This window comes from Lissotriton vulgaris, chromosome 11 (assembly GCF_964263255.1).
Source record: "Lissotriton vulgaris chromosome 11, aLisVul1.2, whole genome shotgun sequence".
NCBI lineage: Eukaryota > Metazoa > Chordata > Amphibia > Caudata > Salamandridae > Lissotriton > Lissotriton vulgaris.
This window is the reverse complement of record NC_141699.1, coordinates 483,721,738-483,746,020: the sequence shown is the minus strand read 5'-3', so window position 1 is coordinate 483,746,020 and position 24,283 is coordinate 483,721,738. Positions and strand designations below refer to the sequence as shown.

The following is a 24,283-nucleotide window of genomic DNA, read 5'->3' as shown; positions in this document are numbered from 1 at the left end:
TTAAGCGAGCTGTTTTACCACATAAAATCCTGTAATCAAATGAAAGGACACCACACAAGTATATATTATAAAAATATATGTATTTATTTCTAAATTACTCCCCAGTACTCTTTATGAGGAAAGGGGCACAAGCGTTTAAATCAAAAGCACTGTTACACATATAAAGTTGCACAATTATGGATGAGGGCGGGTGGCCACTCAGACCATATACTAAAAAAGTGGTATAAGTAACACTTATCGAACAATGGTTAGGCCTAGGGCCTAGAGATTCGCTGGGAGCAGTCAGGACTAGCAATGATGAAGTCGGGAGTAGCCCACAGGAGACGGGTGCAGCACGGAAAGTGCGGCGCGCACCAATGCACTGTCAATGGTGCGTAAAAGTCAGTTAAAGTGAATTAAAAGATACTTCCGCTGAACCTAGGAACACAAAACTTTAGACACAGACCCTAGAGGTGTGTACCAGTGTAAGGACACCGGCGTTGCAAAGTTACCTCACCCACAGGCCGTGGGTGCACAGGGTCGAAGTGGCGTCGGGTTCTGTCACGCAGGTTCTTGGTGCTTGAAGCTGTTGCAGCTGCAGGCGCTGTGAAGCAGAAGTGTCCGGTGCGATCCAAGGGTGGATCGAAGTAGAAAAGTACCTGAAAGCAGAGGGGACAGAGTCTGGGTCACTCAGCAGTGACCAGGGTGGAACCAGGACGGAACCAGGCAATGTCGGGCGCAATCAGGCGGTTGTCGATAGGCTTCTCTCCGCTGTCACGTGGGCTCTGGGGCATCTGCGACGTCCAGGAGCAGGTCACGATCTGTCCCACGTAGGCTCTCGCCGTCAGCACCGTCGGCTTCAAGATTGCAGCAAACAGCACTTGGCAAAAGCAATCCACGCGGAACCGGGAGATTGCTTATCACTCGAACCAGGAGGGTCAGAGTGGGTGCTCCTTTTCACAGGAGCTGGTGCAGATCTGGAGCAACCAGAAAAGCGAGTCGTATTTCAAGTTTCGTCGGCACAGGGGCCACAAGCCAGCTGGCAAGTGACCGGGCCAACGCGTCGAGCGCAAACAAGCAGAAGGGCCCCACGCAGCACTCGTCGAGTGTAGAGGGGTGAGCTTTGGTGCAAGTGGAGCTCGGGGCTGGGGCTTCTCAAACCCCGGTGCACAGCTTCGAGGATCACTCATGGGCTGCACGGTCAGCGTCTCGTGGCCTTTTCAAGATGGCGTGCCCCACGCTTCCGGTCGCCTCCACGGGTCTCAGCTCTGCAGGGACTGTGGATCGGGCAGGTAGAAGGCAGGCAAGCTTGATCTCGTCGATCTCTGTCGCTCGAGTTCCGGCGGGAACTGCAACAAAGCAAGGGTCGAGGGCTGGATGTTGCCTGTTTGCACAGGGTGGTCACTCCTTGACCACAAGGGAGATTCTTCAGTCTTCTCACGTCGTGTAGAAAGTCGAAGGGTCCAGATTTCGTTTCTTATGTTTCTTCAGGATGATCTGAAGTCCGTTGGGACTGCTCCCCCTCTTATTCGAATCTAGGGGGTTGGACATCCTGCTAGGTCCCCTCCTATGGGTGGGACCCAGGAAGGGGGTGGTTACACCCCTCTCCTTTGATCCTGGCCGCGCTGGGACAGGGGCTGGGAGGCCCCAGAACCGGTTTGGCCGGATCCTGCAAGGGGCAGCCTTGTGCTCCCCAGGCAGTGTCTGGTTTCTTTGAAACCTCCCTACTCCAATCCACTATCTCCTGTCTGGGGTGGTTTGACACCGCCCTGTGACAGGAAACTCTTTGTCCAGGCCTCCTCTGCCGGGTTTCGGTCAGCAGCAGGAGGCCAGACCCGTGTCTGTGGCAGGGGCATCCATTTTGTGGATCTGAGGCTCATTTTAAATCAACCGCGTTTCAGTAAAGTAACATGTCTTCTCCCTCTAGAAGGGTGGAATGCTACCCCCGTCGCCAGAACTGGCGAGGGGGTAGTATTCCAATTCGTATGACACCTTACACGACATGTTTTGATAAAGCCAAACCAAAGTTGCTATATAACCGCGAGGATTATAAGGCGCTTAAGAGTATATGGTATGGCATTATCCCGGATCAGCTTAGGGAGTTGTTCCCGACAGCTGCAGACAGGCTCAGCTCATGCCAGAGCACCATCTCAAATAAAACCACGCACTCTGCCTCCAGGTATTGATGAGGCCTTCCATAGGAGTGGCTTACAGGCTATATATGTGTCCAGATATAGGTTTAGATATAGGTATACTATATCTAAGCAAGGGGTGATTACACCCACTTGCCCCAGCTGAGTGATCAGCCAGTTGTGTCAATTTAAGAACCAGCCAGGGGTGGCAAAAGCTATGCTTCAGCCCCTGGTAGGCCTTGGTGGCACCTATGCCCTGAGCACCTATAGTGCATGGTACAGGGGCTGACAAGGAGTCCATTTCCAATTGTGGTATGTACCTATAGCACATGTATTACAAATTTAGAGAGAGAACAGCAGGCTGGGGGTCTGATTAGCAGGCCCACAGCCTCAGTAAGTCGAAAACCAGTGAAGCAAAAAGCAAAAATTGGGGTGACCATAGGATAGCAGACCCTACTCTCCTACAAACATTGAAACAATTTCCACACCTAGGAAGTGTTTTAGAGAGCTGGTGGCTCGGACGGGTTTGTACCTGGACCTGTCCTGCCTGATCTAGACAAGTCATGAAAAGAGTACTTTTTTTTATGAAGCGTGTCTTCTTTAAGCTTTTGGACTCTTTCTGAGTACACTTAAGGGCCTGTTGCCACCGCCGTAATATAGGGAAACGAGGATAGAAATGTGCAGTGATTGATTACCGCTCATCGGTGCCCTGTCACTCACTTTGAGTGATGCGTATTGCTATTTTTATTAATTGTATGAAAGTATGCGAAATAAGTGAGGACAACAGGGCACTGCTGGTATGTGCCCCGTCCTTCCGTTACTTTATTTTTTAGGTCTCGACCTGACATGAGTAGCGCAGGGCTCGTATACGACAACAGTGACATCATACTCACGCAGCTGCGATGGCCGAGTGGTTAAGGCGTTGGACTTGAAATTCAATGGGGTTTCCCCACGTAGGTTCGAAACCTGCTTGCAGCGGCATGAGATTTTGCATGAACACTATTTGGTTAAGTTAAGTTAATGTTCACTTCTCATTACGCAATCCTCATCAAGTCACAGAGTTAAACTGCAAAAACTCAAACTAGATGTAAACATTGAAACAATTTCCACACCCAGGAAGTGTTTTAGAGAGCAGGTGGCTCGGAAGAGTTCGTAGTCTGGACCTGTCCTACCTGATCTAGACAAGTCATGAAAAGAGTACTTTTTTTTATGAAGCGTGTCTTGTTTAAGCTTTTGGACTCTTTCTGAGTACACTTAAGGGCCCGTTGCCACCGCCGTAATATAGGGAAACGAGGATAGAAATGTGCAGTGATTGATTACCGCTCATCGGTGCCCTGTCACTCACTTTGAGTGATGCGTATTGCTATTTTTATTAATTGTATGAAAGCATGCAAAAAAAGTGAGGACAACAGGGCACTGCTGGTACGTGCCCCGTCCTTCTGTTACTTTATTTTTTATGTCTCGGCCTGACGTGAGTAGTGCATGGCTAGTATACGACAACTGTGACATCATACTCACGCAGCTGCGATGGCCGAGTGGTTAAGGCGTTGGACTTGAAATCCAATGGGGTTTCCCCGCGTAGGTTCGAATCCTGCTTGCAGCGTCATGAGATTTTGCATGAACACCATTTGGTTTAGTTAAGTAAATGTTTACTTCTTGTTAGGCAATCCTCATCAAGTCACAGAGTTAAACGGCAAAAACTCAAACTAGATGTAAACATTGAGACAATTTCCACACCCAGGAAGTGTTTTAGAGAGCAGGTGCCTCGGAAGGGTTCGTAGTCTGGACCTGTCCTGCATGATCTAGACAAGTCATGAAAAGAGTAATTATTTTTTTATGAAGCTTGTCTTGTTTAGGCTTTTGGACTCTTTCTTAGTACACTTAAGGGCCCGTTACCACCGCCGTAATATAGGGAAAAGAGGGTAGAAATGCGCAATGATTGATTACCACTCATCCGTGCCTTTTCACTCACTTTGAGTGATGCATGTTGCTATTTTTATTAATTGTATGAAAGCATGCAAAATAAGTGAGGACAACAGGGCACTGCTGGTACGTGCCCCGTCCTTCTGTTACTTTATTTTTTGGTCTCGGCCTGACATGAGCAGAGTATGGCTCGTATACGACAACAGTGACATCATACTCATGCAGCTGCGATGGCCGAGTGGTTAAGGCGTTGGACTCGAAATCCAATGGGGTTTCCCTGCGCAGGTTCGAATCCTGCTTGCAGGGTAGTGTGATTTTGCATGAACACCATTTGGTTTAGTTAAGGAAATGTTCACTTCTTGTTCGCAATCCTCATCAAGTTACAGAGTTAAATGGAAAAAACTCAAACTAGATGTAAACATTGAGACAATTTCCACACCCAGGAAGTGTTTTAGAGAGCTGGTGGCTCAGAAGGGTTTGTAGTCTGGACCTGTCCTGCCTGATCTAGACAAGTCATGAAAAGAGTACTTTTTTTTATGATGCATGTCTTGTTTAGGCTTTTGGACTCTTTCTTAGTACACTTAAGGGCCTGTTACCACCGCCGTAATATAGGGAAAAGTGGGTAGAAACATGCAGTGATTGATTACCACTCATCTGTGCCCTTTCACTCACTTTGAGTGATGCATGTTGCTATTTTTATTAATTGTATGAAAGCATGCAAAATAAGTGAGGACAACAGGGCACTGCTGGTACGTGCCCCGTCCTTCCGTTACTTTATTTTTTTGGTCTCCGCCTGACATGAGCAGAGCATGGCTCGTATACGACAACAGTGACATCATACTCATGCAGCTGCGATGGCCGAGTGGTTAAGGCGTTGGACTCGAAATCCAATGGGGATTCCCTGCGCAGGTTCGAATCCTGCTTGCAGCGTAGTGTGATTTTACATGAACACCGTTTGGTTTAGTTAAGGAAATGTTCACTTCTCGTTACGCAATCCTCATCAAGTCACAGAGTTAAATGGCAAAAACTCAAACTAGATGTAAACATTGAAACAATTTCCACACCTAGGAAGTGTTTTAGAGAGCAGGTGGCTCGGAAGGGTTTGTAGTCTGGACCTATCCTGCCTGATCTAGACAAGTTACGAAATGAGTAATTTTTTTTATGAAGCGTGTCTTGTTTAGGCTTTTGGACTCTTTCTGAGTACACTTAAGGGCCCGTTGCCACCGCCGTAATATATGGAAACGAGGGTAGAAATGTGCAGTGGTTGATTACCTCTCATCTGTGCCCTGTCACTCATTTTGAGTGATGCATATTGCTATTTTTATTAATTGTATGAAAGTATGCGAAATAAGTGAGGACAACAGGGCACTGCTGGTATGTGCCCCGTCCTTCCGTTACTTTATTTTTTAGGTCTCGACCTGACATGAGTAGCGCATGGCTCGTATACGACAACAGTGACATCATACTCACGCAGCTGCGATGGCCGAGTGGTTAAGGCGTTGGACTTGAAATCCAATAGGGTTTCCCCGTGTAGGTTCGAATCCTGCTTGTAGCATCATGAGATTTTGCATGAACACCATTTGGTTTAGTTAAGGAAATGTTCACTTCTCGTTACGCAATCCTCATCAAGTCACAGAGTTAAATGGCAAAAACTCAAACTAGATGTAAACATCGAGACAATTTCCACACCCAGGAAGTGTTTTAGAGAGCAGGTGGCTCGGAAGGGTTCGTAGTCTGGACCTGTCCTGCCTGATCTAGACAAGTCATGAAAAGAGTACTTTTTTTTATGAAGCGTGTCTTGTTTAAGCTTTTGGACTCTTTCTGAGTACACTTAAGGGCCCGTTGCCACCGCCGTAATATAGAGAAACGAGGATAGAAATGTGCAGTGATTGATTACCGCTCATCGGTGCCCTGTCACTCACTTTGAGTGATGCGTATTGCTATTTTTATTAATTGCATGAAAGCATGCCAAATAAGTGAGGACAACAGGGCACTGCTGGTACGTGCCCCGTCCTTCTGTTACTTTATTTTTTGGTCTCGGCCTGACATGAGCAGAGTATGGCTCGTATACGACAACAGTGACATTATACTCACGCAGCTGCGATGGCCGAGTGGTTAAGGCGTTGGACTTGAAATCCAATGGAGTTTCCCCGCGTAGGTTCGAATCCTGCTTGAAGCGTCATGAGATTTTGCATGAACACCATTTGGTTTAGTTAGGGAAATGTTCACTTCTCGTTACGCAATCCTCATCAAGTCACAGAGTTAAATGGCAAAAACTCAAACTAGATGTAAACATTGAGACAATTTCCACACCCAGGAAGTGTTTTAGAGAGCAGGTGGCTCGGAAGGGTTCGTAGTCTGGACCTGTCCTGCCTGATCTAGACATGTCATGAAAAGAGTCCTTTTTTTTATGAAGCGTGTCTTGTTTAAGCTTTTGGACTCTTTCTGAGTACACTTAAGGGCCCGTTGCCACCGCCGTAATATATGGAAACGAGGGTAGAAATGTGCAGTGATTGATTAACGCTCATCTGTGCCCTGTCACTCATTTTGAGTGATGCATATTGCTATTTTTATTAATTGTATGAAAGTATGCGAAATAAGTGAGGACAACAGGGCACTGCTGGTATGTGCCCCGTCCTTCCGTTACTTTATTTTTTAGGTCTCGACCTGACATGAGTAGCGCATGGCTCGTATACGACAACAGTGACATTATACTCACGCAGCTGCGATGGCTGAGTGATTAAGGCGTTGGACTTGAAATCCAATGGGGTTTCCCCACGTAGGTTCGAATCCTGCTTGCAGCGGCATGAGATTTTGCATGAACACCATTTGGTTAAGTTAAGTAAATGTTCACTTCTCATTACGCAATCCTCATCAAGTCACATAGTTAAACTGCAAAAACTCATACTAGATGTAAACATTGAGACAATTTCCACACCTAGGAAGTGTTTTAGAGAGCAGGTGCCTCGGAAGGGTTCGTAGTCTGGACCTGTCCTACCTGATCTAGACAAGTCATGAAAAGAGTACTTTTTTTTATGAAGCGTGTCTTGTTTAAGCTTTTGGACTCTTTCTGAGTACACTTAAGGGCCCGTTGCCACCGCCGTAATATAGGGAAACGAGGATAGAAATGTGCAGTGATTGATTACCGCTCATCGGTGCCCTGTCACTCACTTTGAGTGATGCGTATTGCTATTTTTATTAATTGTATGAAAGCATGCAAAATAAGTGAGGACAACAGGGCACTGCTGGTACGTGCCCCGTCCTTCTGTTACTTTATTTTTTATGTCTCGGCCTGACATGAGTAGTGCATGGCTCGTATACGACAACTGTGACATCATACTCACGCAGCTGCGATGGCCGAGTGGTTAAGGCGTTGGACTTGAAATCCAATGGGGTTTCCCTGCGTAAGTTCGAATTCTGCTTGCAGCGTCATGAGATTTTGCATGAACACCATTTGGTTTAGTTAACTAAATGTTTACTTCTTGTTACGCAATCCTCATCAAGTCACAGAGTTAAACGGCAAAAACTCAAACTAGATGTAAACATTGAGACAATTTCCACACCCAGGAAGTGTTTTAGAGAGCAGGTGCCTCGGAAGGGTTCGTAGTCTGGACCTGTCCAGCATGATCTAGACAAGTCATGAAAAGAGTAATTATTTTTTTATGAAGCGTGTCTTGTTTAGGCTTTTGGACTCTTTCTTAGTACACTTAAGGGCCCGTTACCACCGCCGTAATATAGGGAAAAGAGGGTAGAAATGCGCAATGATTGATTACCACTCATCTGTGCCTTTTCACTCACTTTGAGTGATGCATGTTGCTATTTTTATTAATTGTATGAAAGCATGCAAAATAAGTGAGGACAACAGGGCACTGCTGGTACGTGCCCCGTCCTTCTGTTACTTTATTTTTTGGTCTCGGCCTGACATGAGCAGAGTATGGCTCGTATACGACAACAGTGACATCATACTCATGCAGCTGCGATGGCCGAGTGGTTAAGGCGTTGGACTCGGAAATCCAATGGGGTTTCCCTGTGCAGGTTCGAATCCTGCTTGCAGCGTAGTGTGATTTTGCATGAACACCATTTGGTTTAGTTAAGGAAATGTTCACTTCTTGTTCACAATCCTCATCAAGTTACAGAGTTAAATGGCAAAAACTCAAATTAGAAGTAAACATTGAGACAATTTCCACACCCAGGAAGTGTTTTAGAGAGCTGGTGGCTCAGAAGGGTTTGTAGTCTGGACCTGTCCTTCCTGATCTAGACAAGTCATGAAAAGAGTACTTTTTTTTTATGATGCATGTCTTGTTTAGGCTTTTGGACTCTTTCTTAGTACACTTAAGGGCCTGTTACCACCGCCGTAATATAGGGAAAAGTGGGTAGAAACATGCAGTGATTGATTACCACTCATCTGTGCCCTTTCACTCACTTTGAGTGATGCATGTTGCTATTTTTATTAATTGTATGAAAGCATGCAAAATAATGAAGGACAACAGGGCACTGCTGCTACGTGCCCCGTCCTTCAGTTACTTTATTTTTTTGGTCTCCGCCTGACATGAGCAGAGCATGGCTCGTATACGACAACAGTGACATCATACTCATATAGCTGCGATGGCCGAGTGGTTAAGGCGTTGGACTCGAAATCCAATGGGGTTTCCCTGCGCAGTTTCGAATCCTGCTTGCAGCGTAGTGTGATTTTGCATGAACACCATTTGGTTTAGTTAAGGAAATGATCACTTCTCGTTACGCAATCCTCATCAAGTCACAGAGTTAAATGGCAAAAACTCAAACTAGAAGTAAACATTGAGACAATTTCCACACCCAGGAAGTGTTTTAGAGAGCTGGTGGCTCAGAAGGGTTTGTAGTCTGGACCTGTCCTGCCTGATCTAGACAAGTCATGAAAAGAGTACTTTTTTTTATGATGCATGTCTTGTTTAGGCTTTTGGACTCTTTCTTAGTACACTTAAGGGCCTGTTACCACCGCCGTAATATAGGGAAAAGTGGGTAGAAACATGCAGTGATTGATTACCACTCATCTGTGCCCTTTCACTCACTTTGAGTGATGCATGTTGCTATTTTTATTAATTGTATGAAAGCATGCAAAATAATGAAGGACAACAGGGCACTGCTGGTACGTGCCCCGTCCTTCCGTTACTTTATTTTTTTGGTCTCCGCCTGACATGAGCAGAGCATGGCTCGTATACGACAACAGTGACATCATACTCAAATAGCTGCGATGGCCGAGTGGTTAAGGTGTTGGACTCGAAATCCAATGGGGTTTCCCTGCGCAGGTTCGAATTCTGCTTGCAGCGTAGTGTGATTTTGCATGAACACCATTTGGTTTAGTTGAGGAAATGATCACTTCTCGTTACGCAATCCTCATCAAGTCACAGAGTTAAATGGCAAAAACTCAAACTAGATGTAAACATTGAAACAATTTCCACACCTAGGAAGTGTTTTAGAGAGCAGGTGGCTCGGAAGGGTTTGTAGTCTGGACCTATCCTGCCTGATCTAGACAAGTCATGAAAAGAGTGCTTTTTTTTATGAAGCGTGTCTTCTTTAAGCTTTTGGACTCTTTCTGAGTACACTTAAGGGCCTGTTGCCACCGCCGTAATATAGGGAAACGAGGATAGAAATGTGCAGTGATTGATTACCACTCATCGGTGCCCTGTCACTCACTTTGAGTGATGCGTATTGCTATTTTTATTAATTGTATGAAAGTATGCGAAATAAGTGAGGACAACAGGGCACTGCTGGTATGTGCCCCGTCCTTCCGTTACTTTATTTTTTAGGTCTCGACCTGACATGAGTAGCGCAGGGCTCGTATACGACAACAGTGACATCATACTCACGCAGCTGCGATGGCCGAGTGGTTAAGGCGTTGGACTTGAAATCCAATGGGGTTTCCCCACGTAGGTTCGAAACCTGCTTGCAGCGGCATGAGATTTTGCATGAACACTATTTGGTTAAGTTAATGTTCACTTCTCATTACGCAATCCTCATCAAGTCACAGATTTAAACTGCAAAAACTCAAACTAGATGTAAACATTGAGACAATTTCCACACCCAGGAAGTGTTTTAGAGAGCAGGTGGCTCGGAAGGGTTCGTTGTCTGGACCTGTCCTACCTGATCTAGACAAGTCATGAAAAGAGTACTTTTTTTTATGAAGCGTGTCTTGTTTAAGCTTTTGGACTCTTTCTGAGTACACTTAAGGGCCCGTTGCCACCGCCGTAATATAGGGAAACGAGGATAGAAATGTGCAGTGATTGATTACCGCTCATCGGTGCCCTGTCACTCACTTTGAGTGATGCGTATTGCTATTTTTATTAATTGTATGAAAGCATGCAAAATAAGTGAGGACAACAGGGCACTGCTGGTACGTGCCCCGTCCTTCTGTTACTTTATTTTTTATGTCTCGGCCTGACGTGAGTAGTGCATGGCTAGTATACGACAACTGTGACATCATACTCATGCAGCTGCGATGGCCGAGTGGTTAAGGCGTTGAACTCGAAATCCAATGGGGTTTCCCTGCGCAGGTTCGAATCCTGCTTGCAGCGTAGTGTGATTTTGCATGAACACCATTTGGTTTAGTTAAGGAAATGTTCACTTCTTGTTCGCAATCCTCATCAAGTTACAGAGTTAAATGGAAAAAACTCAAACTAGATGTAAACATTGAGACAATTTCCACACCCAGGAAGTGTTTTAGAGAGCTGGTGGCTCAGAAGGGTTTGTAGTCTGGACCTGTCCTGCCTGATCTAGACAAGTCATGAAAAGAGTACTTTTTTTTATGATGCATGTCTTGTTTAGGCTTTTGGACTCTTTCTTAGTACACTTAAGGGCCTGTTACCACCGCCGTAATATAGGGAAAAGTGGGTAGAAACATGCAGTGATTGATTACCACTCATCTGTGCCCTTTCACTCACTTTGAGTCATGCATGTTGCTATTTTTATTAATTGTATGAAAGCATGCAAAATAAGTGAGGACAACAGGGCACTGCTGGTATGTGCCCCGTCCTTCCGTTACTTTATTTTTTAGGTCTCGACCTGACATGAGTAGCGCATGGCTCGTATACGACAACAGTGACATCATCCACACGCAGCTGCGATGGCCGAGTGGTTAAGGTGTTGGACTTGAAATCCAATGGGGTTTCCCTGCGTAGGTTTGAATCCAGCTTGCAGCGGCATGAGATTTTGCATGAACACCATTTGGTTTAGTTAAGTAAATGTTCACTTCTCATTACGCAATCCTCATCAAGTCACAGAGTTAAACTGCAAAAACTCAAACTAGATGTAAACATTGAGACAATTTCCACACCCAGGAAGTGTTTTAGAGAGCAGGTGCCTCGGAAGGGTTTGTAGTCTGGACCTGTCCTGCCTGATCTAGACAAGTCATGAAAAGAGTACTTTTTTTATGAAGCGTGTCTTATTTAAGCTTTTGGACTCTTTCTGAGTACACTTAAGGGCCCGTTGCCACCGACGTAATATAGGGAAACGAGGATAGAAATGTGCAGTGATTGATTACCGCTCATCGGTGCCCTGTCACTCACTTTGAGTGATGCGTATTGCTATTTTTATTAATTGTCTGAAAGCATGCAAAATAAGTGAGGACAACAGGGCACTGCTGGTACATGCCCCGTCCTTCTGTTACTTTATTTTTTATGTCTCGGCCTGACGTGAGTAGTGCATGGCTCGTATACGACAACTGTGACATCATACTCACGCAGCTGCGATGGCCGAGTGGTTAAGGCGTTGGACTTGAAATCCAATGGGGTTTCCCCGGGTAGGTTTGAATCCTGCTTGCAGCGTCATGAGATTTTGCATGAACACCATTTGGTTTAGTTGAGTAAATGTTTACTTCTTGTTACGCAATCCTCATCAAGTCACAGAGTTAAACGGCAAAAACTCAAACTAGATGTAAACATTAAGACAATTTCCACACCCAGGAAGTGTTTTAGAGAGCAGGTGCCTCGGAAGAGTTCGTAGTCTGGACCTGTCCTGCATGATCTAGACAAGTCATGAAAAGAGTAATTATTTTTTTATGAAGCGTGTCTTGTTTAGGCTTTTGGACTCTTTCTTAGTACACTTAAGGGCCCGTTACCACCGCTGTAATATAGGGAAAAGAGGGTAGACATGCGCAATGATTGATTACCACTCATCTGTGCCCTTTCACTCACTTTGAGTGATGCATGTTGCTATTTTTATTAATTGTATGAAAGCATGCAAAATAAGTGAGGACAACAGGGCACTGCTGGTACGTGCCCCGTCCTTCTGTTACTTTATTTTTTGGTCTCGGCCTGACATGAGCAGAGTATGGCTCTATACGACAACAGTGACATCATACTCATGCAGCTGCGATGGCCGAGTGGTTAAGGCGTTGGACTCGAAATCCAATGGGGTTTACCTGCTCAGGTTCGAATCCTGCTTGCAGCGTAGTATGATTTTGCATGAACACCATTTGGTTTAGTTAAGGAAATGTTCACTTCTCGTTACGCAATCCTCATCAAGTCACAGAGTTAAATGGCAAAAACTCAAACTAGATGTAAACATTAAAACAATTTCCACACCTAGGAAGTGTTTTAGAGAGCAGGTGGCTCGGAATGGTTTGTAGTCTGGACCTATCCTGCCTGATCTAGACAAGTTACGAAATGAGTAATTTTTTTTAATGAAGCGTGTCTTGTTTAGGCTTTTGGACTCTTTCTGAGTACACTTAAGGGCCCGTTGCCACTGCCGTAATATATAGAAACGAGGGTAGAAATGTGCAGTGATTGATTACCGCTCATCTGTGCCCTGTCACTCATTTTGAGTGATGCATATTGCTATTTTTATTAATTGTATGAAAGTATGCGAAATAAGTGAGGACAACAGGGCACTGCTGGTATGTGCCCCGTCCTTCCGTTACTTTATTTTTTAGGTCTCGACCTGACATGAGTAGCGCATGGCTCGTATACGACAACAGTGACATCATACTCACTCAGCTGCGATGGCCGAGTGGTTAAGGCGTTGGACTTGAAATCCAATGGGGTTTCTCCGCGTAGGTTTGAATCCTGCTTGCAGCGGCATGAGATTTTGCATGAACACAATTTGTTTAGTTAAGTAAATGTTCACTTCTCATTACGCAATCCTCATCAAGTCACAGAGTTAAACTGCAAAAACTCATACTAGATGTAAACATTGAGACAATTTCCACACTCAGGAAGTGTTTTAGAGAGCAGGTGGCTCGGAAGGGTTCGTAGTCTGGACCTGTCCTGCCTGATCTAGACAAGTCATGAAAAGAGTACTTTTTTTATAAAGCGTGTCTTGTTTAAGCTTTTGGACTCTTTCTGAGTACACTTAAGGGCCCGTTGCCACCGCCGTAATATAGGGAAACGAGGATAGAAATGTGCAGTGATTGATTACCGCTCATCGGTGCCCTGTCACTCACTTTGAGTGATGCGTATTGCTATTTTTATTAATTGTATCAAAGCATGCAAAATAAGTGAGGACAACAGGGCACTGCTGGTACGTGTCCCGTCCTTCTGTTACTTTATTTTTTATGTCTCGGCCTGACGTGAGTTGTGCATGGTTCGTATACGACAACTGTGACATCATACTCACGCAGCTGCGATGGCCGAGTGGTTAAGGCGTTGGACTTGAAATCCAATGGAGTTTCCCCGAGTAGGTTCGAATCCTGCTTGAAGCGTCATGAGATTTTGCATGAACACCATTTGGTTTAGTTAAGGAAATGTTCACTTCTCGTTACGCAATCCTCATCAAGTCACAGAGTTAAATGGCAAAAACTCAAACTAGATGTAAACATTGAGACAATTTCCACACCCAGGAAGTGTTTTAGAGAGCAGGTGGCTCGGAAGGGTTCGTAGTCTGGACCTGTCCTGCCTGATCTAGACAAGTCATGAAAAGAGTAATTATTTTTTTATGAAGCGTGTCTTGTTTAGGCTTTTGGACTCTTTCTTAGTACACTTAAGGGCCCGTTACCACCGCCGTAATATAGGGAAAAGAGGGTAGAAATGCGCAATGATTGATTACCACTCATCTGTGCCCTTTCACTCACTTTGAGTGATGCATGTTGCTATTTTTATTAATTGTATGAAAGCATGCAAAATAAGTGAGGACAACAGGGCACTGCTGGTACGTGCCCCGTCCTTCTGTTACTTTATTTTTTGGTCTCGGCCTGACATGAGCAGAGTATGGCTCGTATACGACAACAGTGACATCATACTCATGCAGCTGCGATGGCCGAGTGGTTAAGGCTTTGGACTCGAAATCCAATGGGGTTTCCCTGCGCAGGTTCGAATCCTGCTTGCAGCGTAGTGTGATTTTGCATGAACACCATTTGGTTTAGTTAAGGAAATGTTCACTTCTTGTTCGCAATCCTCATCAGGGGCCAGATGTAGGTAAGTAACATTTACCGAATCTTAATTACCGAATTTTACCGATTCGGTAATTAAGATTCGGTAAATGTTAGTGGTTGGTATGTAGGGAATCCAGATGTTCCCTTTTACCGAATCGGTAAAATTCGGTATTTACCGATTCGGTAAATACCGACCGGTAATGCCCCATTCATTCCTATGGGCTTTGAAGCCCATAGGAATGAATGGGGCATTACCGGTCGGTATTTACCGAATCGGTAAATACCGATTCTGACAAGGGTGCAGGGGGTGTCACTTTGACACCCTCTAGCACCCCCAAAAAAGCTTCGGGGGCCATGTGGCAGGCAGACCTGCCCTATGGGCAGGTCTGCCTGTCATATGGCACAGGTGTGCATGCACACATGTGCATGCACACCAGAATCGGTATTTTACCATCAAATAATATTTGATGGTAAAATACCGATTCTGTAATGCTTGTGGGACTCAGAAGAGTCCCACCTACATATCAATTTTACCGAATCGGAAAAAATACCGATTCGGTATTTTACAGAATCGGTAAATTTACCGATCGGTAAATTTACCGATTCTGTAAAATACAGGGCCCTACATCTCAAATTGCATTTACCGGTCGGTAACGGCCGAATTCGGCCGTTACCGACCGGTAAATGCCTACCTACATCTGGCCCCAAGTCACAGAGTTAAATGGAAAAAACTCAAACTAGATGTAAACATTGAGACAATTTCCACACCCAGGAAGTGTTTTAGAGAGCTGGTGGCTCGGAAGGGTTTGTAGTCTGGACCTGTCCTGCCTGATCTAGACAAGTCATGAAAAGAGTACGTTTTTTTTATGATGCATGTCTTGTTTAGGCTTTTGGACTCTTTCATAGTACACTTAAGGGCCTGTTACCACCGCCGTAATATAGGGAAAAGTGGGTAGAAACATGCAGTGATTGATTACCACTCATCTGTGCCCTTTCACTCACTTTGAGTGATGCATGTTGCTATTTCTATTAATTGTATGAAAGCATGCAAAATAAGCGAGGACAACAGGGCACTGCTGGTACGTGCCCCGTCCTTCCGTTACTTTATTTTTTTGGTCTCCGCCTGACATGAGCAGAGCATGGCTCGTATACGACAACAGTGACATCATACTCATGCAGCTGCGATGGCCGAGTGGTTAAGAAGTTGGACTCGAAATCCAATGGGGTTTCCCTGCGCAGGTTCGAATCCTGCTTGCAGCGTAGTATGATTTTGCATGAACACCATTTGGTTTAGTTAAGGAAATGTTCACTTCTCGTTACGCAATCCTCATCAAGTCACAGAGTTAAATGGCAAAAACTCAAACTAGATGTAAACATTAAAACAATTTCCACACCTAGGAAGTGTTTTAGAGAGCAGGTGGCTCGGAAGGGTTTCTAGTCTGGACCTATCCTGCCTGATCTAGACAAGTTACGAAATGAGTAATTTTTTTTATGAAGCGTGTCTTGTTTAGGCTTTTGGACTCTTTCTGAGTACACTTAAGGGCCCGTTGCCACCGCCGTAATATATATAAACGAGGGTAGAAATGTGCAGTGACTGATTACCGCTCATCTGTGCCCTGTCACTCATTTTGAGTGATGCATATTGCTATTTTTATTAATTGTATGAAAGTATGCGAAATAAGTGAGGACAACAGGGCACTGCTGGTATGTGCCCCGTCCTTCCGTTACTTTATTTTTTAGGTCTCGACCTGACATGAGTAGCGCATGCCTTGTATACGACAACAGTGACATTATACTCACGCAGCTGCGATGGCCGAGTGGTTAAGGCGTTGGACTTGAAATCCAATGGGGTTTCCCCACGTAGGTTCGAATCCTGCTTGCAGCGGCATGAGATTTTGCATGAACACCATTTGGTTAAGTTAAGTAAATGTTCACTTCTCATTACGCAATCCTCATCAAGTCACAGAGTTAAACTGCAAAAACTCAAACTAGATGTAAACATTGAGACAATTTCCACACCCAGGAAGTGTTTTAGAGAGCAGGTGCCTCGGAAGGGTTCGTAGTCTGGGCCTGTCCTACCTGATCTAGACAAGTCATGAAAAGAGTACTTTTTTTTATGAAGCGTGTCTTGTTTAAGCTTTTGGACTCTTTCTGAGTACACTTAAGGGCTCGTTGCCACCGCCATAATATAGGGAAACGAGGATAGAAATGTGCAGTGATTGATTACCGCTCATCGGTGCCCTGTCACTCACTTTGAGTGATGCGTATTGCTATTTTTATTAATTGTATGAAAGCATGCAAAATAAGTGAGGACAACAGGGCACTGCTGGTACGTGCCCCGTCCTTCTGTTACTTTATTTTTTATGTCTCGGCCTGACGTGAGTAGTGCATGGCTCGTATACGACAACTGTGACATCATACTTACGCAGCTGCGATGGCCGAGTGGTTAAGGCGTTGGACTTGAAATCCAATGGGGTTTCCCCGCGTAGGTTCGAATCCTGCTTGCAGCATCATGAGATTTTGCATGAACACCATTTGGTTTAGTTAAGTAAATGTTTACTTCTTGTTACGCAATCCTCATCAAGTCACAGAGTTAAACGGCAAAAACTCAAACTAGATGTAAACATTGAAACAATTTCCACACCTAGGAAGTGTTTTAGAGAGCTGGTGGCTCGGAAGGGTTTGTAGTCTGGACCTGTCCTGCCTGATCTAGACAAGTCATGAAAAGAGTACTTTTTTTTATGAAGCGTGTCTTCTTTAAGCTTTTGGACTCTTTCTGAGTACACTTAAGGGCCTGTTGCCACCGCCGTAATATAGGGAAACGAGGATAGAAATGTGCAGTGATTGATTACCGCTCATCGGTGCCCTGTCACTCACTTTGAGTGATGCGTATTGCTATTTTTATTAATTGTATGAAAGTATGCGAAATAAGTGAGGACAACAGGGCACTGCTGGTATGTGCCCCGTCCTTCCGTTACTTTATTTTTTAGGTCTCGACCTGACATGAGTAGCGCAGGGCTCGTATACGACAACAGTGACATCATACTCACGCAGCTGCGATGGCCGAGTGGTAAAGGCGTTGGACTTGAAATTCAATGGGGTTTCCCCACGTAGGTTCGAAACCTGCTTGCAGCGGCATGAGATTTTGCATGAACACTATTTGGTTAAGTTAAGTTAATGTTCACTTCTCATTACGCAATCCTCATCAAGTCACAGAGTTAAACTGCAAAAACTCAAACTAGATGTAAACATTGAAACAATTTCCACACCCAGGAAGTGTTTTAGAGAGCAGGTGGCTCGGAAGGGTTCGTAGTCTGGACCTGTCCTACCTGATCTAGACAAGTCATGAAAAGAGTACTTTTTTTTATGAAGCGCGTCTTGTTTAAGCTTTTGGACTCTTTCTGAGTGCACTTAAGGGCACGTTGCCACCGCCGTAATATAGGGAAACGAGGATAGAAATGTGCAGTGATTGATTACCACTCATCGGTGCCCTGTCTCTCACTTTGAGTTATGCGTATTGCTATTTTTATTAATTGTATGAAAGCATGCAAAATAAGTGAGGACAACAGGGCACTGCTGGTACGTGCCCCGTCCTTCTGTTACTTTATTTTTTATGTCTCGGCCTGACGTGAGTAGTGCATGGCTAGTATACGACAACTGTGACATCATACTCACGCAGCTGCGATGGCCGAGTGGTTAAGGCGTTGGACTTGAAATCCAATGGGGTTTCCCCGCGTAGGCTCGAATCCTGCTTGCAGCGTCATGAGATTTTGCATGAACACCATTTGGTTTAGTTAAGTAAATGTTTACTTCTTGTTACGCAATCCTCATCAAGTCACAGAGTTAAACGGCAAAAACTCAAACTAGATGTAAACATTGAGACAATTTCCACACCCAGGAAGTGTTTTAGAGAGCAGGTGCCTCGGAAGGGTTCGTAGTCTGGACCTGTCCTGCATGATCTAGACAAGTCATGAAAAGAGTAATTATTTTTTTATGAAGCTTGTCTTGTTTAGGCTTTTGGACTCTTTCTTAGTACACTTAAGGGCCCGTTACCACCGCCGTAATATAGGGAAAAGAGGGTAGAAATGCGCAATGATTGATTACCACTCATCCGTGCCTTTTCACTCACTTTGAGTGATGCATGTTGCTATTTTTATTAATTGAATGAAAGCATGCAAAATAAGTGAGGACAACAGGGCACTGCTGGTACGTGCCCCGTCCTTCTGTTACTTTATTTTTTGGTCTCGGCCTGACATGAGCAGAGTATGGCTCGTATACGACAACAGTGACATCATACTCATGCAGCTGCGATGGGCGAGTGGTTAAGGCGTTGGACTCGAAATCCAATGGGGTTTCCCTGCGCAGGTTCGAATCCTGCTTGCAGGGTAGTGTGATTTTGCATGAACACCATTTGGTTTAGTTAAGGAAATGTTCACTTCTTGTTCGCAATCCTCATCAAGTTACAGAGTTAAATGGAAAAAACTCAAACTAGATGTAAACATTAAGACAATTTCCACACCCAGGAAGTGTTTTAGAGAGCTGGTGGCTCAGAAGGGTTTGTAGTCTGGACCTGTCCTGCCTGATCTAGACAAGTCATGAAAAGAGTACTTTTTTTATGATGCATGTCTTGTTTAGGCTTTTGGACTCTTTCTTAGTACACTTAAGGGCCCGTTGCCACCGCCGTAATATATGGAAACGAGGGTAGAAATGTGCAGTGGTTGATTACCGCTCATCTGTGCCCTGTCACTCATTTTGAGTGATGCATATTGCTATTTTTATTAATTGTATGAAAGTATGCGAAATAAGTGAGGACAACAGGGCACTGCTGGTATGTGCCCCGTCCTTCCGTTACTTTATTTTTTAGGTCTCGACCTGACATGAGTAGCGCATGGCTCGTATACGACAACAGTGACATCATACACACGCAGCTGCGATGGCCGAGTGGTTAAGGTGTTGGACTTGAAGTCCAATGGGGTTTCCCTGCGTAGGTTTGAATCCTGCTTGCAGCGGCATGAGATTTTGCATGAACACCATTTGGTTTAGTTAAGTAAATGTTCACTTCTCATTACGCAATCCTCATCAAGTTACAGAGTTAAACAGCAAAAACTCAAACTAGATGTAAACATTGAGACAATTTCCACACTTAGGAAGTGTTTTAGAGAGCAGGTGGCTCGGAAGGGTTCGTAGTCTGGACCTGTCCTGCCTGATCTAGACAAGTCATGAAAAGAGTACTTTTTTTATGAAGCGTGTCTTGTTTAAGCTTTTGGACTCTTTCTGAGTACACTTAAGGGCCCGTTGCCACCGACGTAATATAGGGAAACGAGGATAGAAATGTGCAGTGATTGATTACCGCTCATCGGTGCCCTGTCACTCACTTTGAGTGATGCGTATTGCTATTTTTATTAATTGTCTGAAAGCATGCAAAATAAGTGAGGACAACAGGGCACTGCTGGTACGTGCCCCGTCCTTCTGTTACTTTATTTTTTATGTCTCGGCCTGACGTGAGTAGTGCATGGCTCGTATACGACAACTGTGACATCATACTCACGCAGCTGCGATGGCCGAGTGGTTAAGGCGTTGGACTTGAAATCCAATGGGGTTTCCCCGGGTAGGTTCGAATCCTGCTTGCAGCGTCATGAGATTTTGCATGAACACCATTTGGTTTAGTTAAGTAAATGTTTACTTCTTGTTACGCAATCCTCATCAAGTCACAGAGTTAAACGGCAAAAACTCAAACTAGATGTAAACATTAAGACAATTTCCACACCCAGGAAGTGTTTTAGAGAGCAGGTGCCTCGGAAGAGTTCGTAGTCTGGACCTGTCCTGCATGATCTAGACAAGTCATGAAAAGAGTAATTATTTTTTTATGAAGCGTGTCTTGTTTAGGCTTTTGGACTCTTTCTTAGTACACTTAAGGGCCCGTTACCACCGCTGTAATATAGGGAAAAGAGGGTAGACATGCGCAATGATTGATTACCACTCATCTGTGCCCTTTCACTCACTTTGAGTGATGCATGTTGCTATTTTTATTAATTGTATGAAAGCATGCAAAATAAGTGAGGACAACAGGGCACTGCTGGTACGTGCCCCGTCCTTCTGTTACTTTATTTTTTGGTCTCGGCCTGACATGAGCAGAGTATGGCTCGTATACGACAACAGTGACATCATACTCATGCAGCTGCGATGGCCGAGTGGTTAAGGCGTTGGACTCGAAATCCAATGGGGTTTACCTGCTCAGGTTCGAATCCTGCTTGCAGCGTAGTATGGTTTTGCATGAACACCATTTGGTTTAGTTAAGGAAATGTTCACTTCTCGTTACGCAATCCTCATCAAGTCACAGAGTTAAATGGCAAAAACTCAAACTAGATGTAAACATTAAAACAATTTCCACACCTAGGAAGTGTTTTAGAGAGCAGGTGGCTCGGAATGGTTTGTAGTCTGGACCTATCCTGCCTGATCTAGACAAGTTACGAAATGAGTAATTTTTTTTATGAAGCGTGTCTTGTTTAGGCTTTTGGACTCTTTCTGAGTACACTTAAGGGCCCGTTGCCACCGCCGTAATATATAGAAACGAGGGTAGAAATGTGCAGTGATTGATTACCGCTCATCTGTGCCCTGTAACTCATTTTGAGTGATGCATATTGCTATTTTTATTAATTGTATGAAAGTATGCGAAATAAGTGAGGACAACAGGGCACTGCTGGTATGTGCCCCGTCCTTCCGTTACTTTATTTTTTAGGTCTCGACCTGACATGAGTAGCGCATGGCTCGTATACGACAACAGTGACATCATACTCACTCAGCTGCGATGGCCGAGTGGTTAAGGCGTTGGACTTGAAATCCAATGGGGTTTCTCCGCGTAGGTTGGAATCCTGCTTGCAGCGGCATGAGATTTTGCATGAACACAATTTGTTTAGTTAAGTAAATGTTCACTTCTCATTACGCAATCCTCATCAAGTCACAGAGTTAAATGGCAAAAACTCAAACTAGATGTAAACATTGAAACAATTTCCACACCTAGGAAGTGTTTTAGAGAGCAGGTGGCTCGGAAGGGTTTGTAGTCTGGACCTGTCCTGCCTGATCTAGACAAGTCATGAAAAGAGTACTTTTTTTTATGATGCATGTCTTGTTTAGGCTTTTGGACTCTTTCTTAGTACACTTAAGGGCCTGTTACCACCGCCGTAATATAGGGAAAAGTGGGTAGAAACATGCAGTGATTGATTACCACTCATCTGTGCCCTTTCACTCACTTTGAGTGATGCATGTTGCTATTTTTATTAATTGTATGAAAGCATGCAAAATAAGTGAGGACAACAGGGCACTGCTGGTACATGCCCCGTCCTTCCGTTACTTTATTTTTTTGGTCTCCGCCTGACATGAGCAGAGCATGGCTCGTATACGACAACAGTGACATCATACTCATGCAGCTGCGATGGCCGAGTGGTTAAGGCGTTGGACTCGAAATCCAATGGGGTTTCCCTGTGCAGGTTCGAATACTGCTTGCAGCGTAGTGTGATTTTGCATGAACACCATTTGGTTTAGTTAAGGAAATGTTCCCTTCTCGTTACGCAATCCTCATCAAGTCACAGAGTTAAATGGCAAAAACTCAAACTAGATGTAAACATTGAAACAATTTCCACACCTAGGAAGTGTTTTAGAGAGCAGGTGGCTCGGAAGGGTTTGTAGTCTGGACTTATCCTGCCTGATCTAGACAAGTTACGGAATTAGTAATTTTTTTTATGAAGCGTGTCTTGTTTAGGCTTTTGGACTCTTTCTGAGTACACTTAAGGGCCCGTTGCCACCGCCGTAATATATGGAAACGAGGGTAGAAATGTGCAGTGGTTGATTACCGCTCATCTGTGCCCTGTCACTCATTTTGAGTGATGCATATTGCTATTTTTATTAATTGTATGAAAGTATGCGAAATAAGTGAGGACAACAGGGCACTGCTGGTATGTGCCCCGTCCTTCCGTTACTTTATTTTTTAGGTCTCGACCTGACATGAGTAGCGCATGGCTCGTATACGACAACAGTGACATCATACACACGCAGCTGCGATGGCCGAGTGGTTAAGGTGTTGGACTTGAAGTCCAATGGGGTTTCCCTGCGTAGGTTTGAATCCTGCTTGCAGCGGCATGAGATTTTGCATGAACACCATTTGGTTTAGTTAAGTAAATGTTCACTTCTCATTACGCAATCCTCATCAAGTCACAGAGTTAAACAGCAAAAACTCAAACTAGATGTAAACATTGAGACAATTTCCACACTTAGGAAGTGTTTTAGAGAGCAGGTGGCTCGGAAGGGTTCGTAGTCTGGACCTGTCCTGCCTGATCTAGACAAGTCATGAAAAGAGTACTTTTTTTATGAAGCGTGTCTTGTTTAAGCTTTTGGACTCTTTCTGAGTACACTTAAGGGCCCGTTGCCACCGACGTAATATAGGGAAACGAGGATAGAAATGTGCAGTGATTGATTACCGCTCATCGGTGCCCTGTCACTCACTTTGAGTGATGCGTATTGCTATTTTTATTAATTGTCTGAAAGCATGCAAAATAAGTGAGGACAACAGGGCACTGCTGGTACGTGCCCCGTCCTTCTGTTACTTTATTTTTTATGTCTCGGCCTGACGTGAGTAGTGCATGGCTCGTATACGACAACTGTGACATCATACTCACGCAGCTGCGATGGCCGAGTGGTTAAGGCGTTGGACTTGAAATCCAATGGGGTTTCCCCGGGTAGGTTCGAATCCTGCTTGCAGGGTCATGAGATTTTGCATGAACACCATTTGGTTTAGTTAAGTAAATGTTTACTTCTTGTTACGCAATCCTCATCAAGTCACAGAGTTAAACGGCAAAAACTCAAACTAGATGTAAACATTAAGACAATTTCCACACCCAGGAAGTGTTTTAGAGAGCAGGTGCCTCGGAAGAGTTCGTAGTCTGGACCTGTCCTGCATGATCTAGACAAGTCATGAAAAGAGTAATTATTTTTTTATGAAGCGTGTCTTGTTTAGGCTTTTGGACTCTTTCTTAGTACACTTAAGGGCCCGTTACCACCGCTGTAATATAGGGAAAAGAGGGTAGACATGCGCAATGATTGATTACCACTCATCTGTGCCCTTTCACTCACTTTGAGTGATGCATGTTGCTATTTTTATTAATTGTATGAAAGCATGCAAAATAAGTGAGGACAACAGGGCACTGCTGGTACGTGCCCCGTCCTTCTGTTACTTTATTTTTTGGTCTCGGCCTGACATGAGCAGAGTATGGCTCGTATACGACAACAGTGACATCATACTCATGCAGCTGCGATGGCCGAGTGGTTAAGGCGTTGGACTCGAAATCCAATGGGGTTTACCTGCTCAGGTTCGAATCCTGCTTGCAGCGTAGTATGATTTTGCATGAACACCATTTGGTTTAGTTAAGGAAATGTTCACTTCTCGTTACGCAATCCTCATCAAGTCACAGAGTTAAATGGCAAAAACTCAAACTAGATGTAAACATTAAAACAATTTCCACACCTAGGAAGTGTTTTAGAGAGCAGGTGGCTCGGAATGGTTTGTAGTCTGGACCTATCCTGCCTGATCTAGACAAGTTACGAAATGAGTAATTTTTTTTATGAAGCGTGTCTTGTTTAGGCTTTTGGACTCTTTCTGAGTACACTTAAGGGCCCGTTGCCACCGCCGTAATATATAGAAACGAGGGTAGAAATGTGCAGTGATTGATTACCGCTCATCTGTGCCCTGTCACTCATTTTGAGTGATGCATATTGCTATTTTTATTAATTGTATGAAAGTATGCGAAATAAGTGAGGACAACAGGGCACTGCTGGTATGTGCCCCGTCCTTCCGTTACTTTATTTTTTAGGTCTCGACCTGACATGAGTAGCGCATGGCTCGTATACGACAACA

The 24,283-nt window shown here is 44.4% G+C and overlaps 20 non-coding genes across 20 annotated transcripts; all 20 read left to right on the top strand.

The window, feature by feature from the left end:
• The first annotated feature begins 3,632 nt into the window (after nt 1-3,632).
• TRNAS-UGA (transfer RNA serine (anticodon UGA)) lies at nt 3,633-3,714 on the top strand. Its single transcript has one exon. It is a non-coding gene; the product is annotated as a tRNA-Ser (tRNA).
• A 544-nt stretch (nt 3,715-4,258) lies between these two features.
• Nucleotides 4,259-4,340, top strand: TRNAS-CGA (transfer RNA serine (anticodon CGA)). The gene has a single exon. It is a non-coding gene; the product is annotated as a tRNA-Ser (tRNA).
• A 542-nt stretch (nt 4,341-4,882) lies between these two features.
• On the top strand, nt 4,883-4,964 carry TRNAS-CGA (transfer RNA serine (anticodon CGA)). The gene has a single exon. It is a non-coding gene; the product is annotated as a tRNA-Ser (tRNA).
• A 3,043-nt stretch (nt 4,965-8,007) lies between these two features.
• Nucleotides 8,008-8,090, top strand: TRNAP-CGG (transfer RNA proline (anticodon CGG)). The gene has a single exon. It is a non-coding gene; the product is annotated as a tRNA-Pro (tRNA).
• A 543-nt stretch (nt 8,091-8,633) lies between these two features.
• On the top strand, nt 8,634-8,715 carry TRNAS-CGA (transfer RNA serine (anticodon CGA)). The gene has a single exon. It is a non-coding gene; the product is annotated as a tRNA-Ser (tRNA).
• Nucleotides 8,716-9,258: 543 nt separating this feature from the next.
• On the top strand, nt 9,259-9,340 carry TRNAS-CGA (transfer RNA serine (anticodon CGA)). Its single transcript has one exon. It is a non-coding gene; the product is annotated as a tRNA-Ser (tRNA).
• A 543-nt stretch (nt 9,341-9,883) lies between these two features.
• On the top strand, nt 9,884-9,965 carry TRNAS-UGA (transfer RNA serine (anticodon UGA)). Its single transcript has one exon. It is a non-coding gene; the product is annotated as a tRNA-Ser (tRNA).
• A 538-nt stretch (nt 9,966-10,503) lies between these two features.
• Nucleotides 10,504-10,585, top strand: TRNAS-CGA (transfer RNA serine (anticodon CGA)). The gene has a single exon. It is a non-coding gene; the product is annotated as a tRNA-Ser (tRNA).
• Nucleotides 10,586-11,751: 1,166 nt separating this feature from the next.
• Nucleotides 11,752-11,833, top strand: TRNAS-UGA (transfer RNA serine (anticodon UGA)). Its single transcript has one exon. It is a non-coding gene; the product is annotated as a tRNA-Ser (tRNA).
• Nucleotides 11,834-12,376: 543 nt separating this feature from the next.
• TRNAS-CGA (transfer RNA serine (anticodon CGA)) lies at nt 12,377-12,458 on the top strand. Its single transcript has one exon. It is a non-coding gene; the product is annotated as a tRNA-Ser (tRNA).
• A 1,793-nt stretch (nt 12,459-14,251) lies between these two features.
• TRNAS-CGA (transfer RNA serine (anticodon CGA)) lies at nt 14,252-14,333 on the top strand. The gene has a single exon. It is a non-coding gene; the product is annotated as a tRNA-Ser (tRNA).
• Nucleotides 14,334-15,554: 1,221 nt separating this feature from the next.
• TRNAS-CGA (transfer RNA serine (anticodon CGA)) lies at nt 15,555-15,636 on the top strand. The gene has a single exon. It is a non-coding gene; the product is annotated as a tRNA-Ser (tRNA).
• A 543-nt stretch (nt 15,637-16,179) lies between these two features.
• On the top strand, nt 16,180-16,261 carry TRNAS-UGA (transfer RNA serine (anticodon UGA)). Its single transcript has one exon. It is a non-coding gene; the product is annotated as a tRNA-Ser (tRNA).
• A 543-nt stretch (nt 16,262-16,804) lies between these two features.
• TRNAS-UGA (transfer RNA serine (anticodon UGA)) lies at nt 16,805-16,886 on the top strand. The gene has a single exon. It is a non-coding gene; the product is annotated as a tRNA-Ser (tRNA).
• Nucleotides 16,887-18,054: 1,168 nt separating this feature from the next.
• On the top strand, nt 18,055-18,136 carry TRNAS-UGA (transfer RNA serine (anticodon UGA)). The gene has a single exon. It is a non-coding gene; the product is annotated as a tRNA-Ser (tRNA).
• A 544-nt stretch (nt 18,137-18,680) lies between these two features.
• Nucleotides 18,681-18,762, top strand: TRNAS-CGA (transfer RNA serine (anticodon CGA)). Its single transcript has one exon. It is a non-coding gene; the product is annotated as a tRNA-Ser (tRNA).
• A 1,165-nt stretch (nt 18,763-19,927) lies between these two features.
• Nucleotides 19,928-20,009, top strand: TRNAS-UGA (transfer RNA serine (anticodon UGA)). The gene has a single exon. It is a non-coding gene; the product is annotated as a tRNA-Ser (tRNA).
• A 544-nt stretch (nt 20,010-20,553) lies between these two features.
• Nucleotides 20,554-20,635, top strand: TRNAS-CGA (transfer RNA serine (anticodon CGA)). The gene has a single exon. It is a non-coding gene; the product is annotated as a tRNA-Ser (tRNA).
• Nucleotides 20,636-21,802: 1,167 nt separating this feature from the next.
• On the top strand, nt 21,803-21,884 carry TRNAS-CGA (transfer RNA serine (anticodon CGA)). The gene has a single exon. It is a non-coding gene; the product is annotated as a tRNA-Ser (tRNA).
• A 1,793-nt stretch (nt 21,885-23,677) lies between these two features.
• TRNAS-CGA (transfer RNA serine (anticodon CGA)) lies at nt 23,678-23,759 on the top strand. Its single transcript has one exon. It is a non-coding gene; the product is annotated as a tRNA-Ser (tRNA).
• The last annotated feature ends 524 nt before the right edge of the window (nt 23,760-24,283 follow it).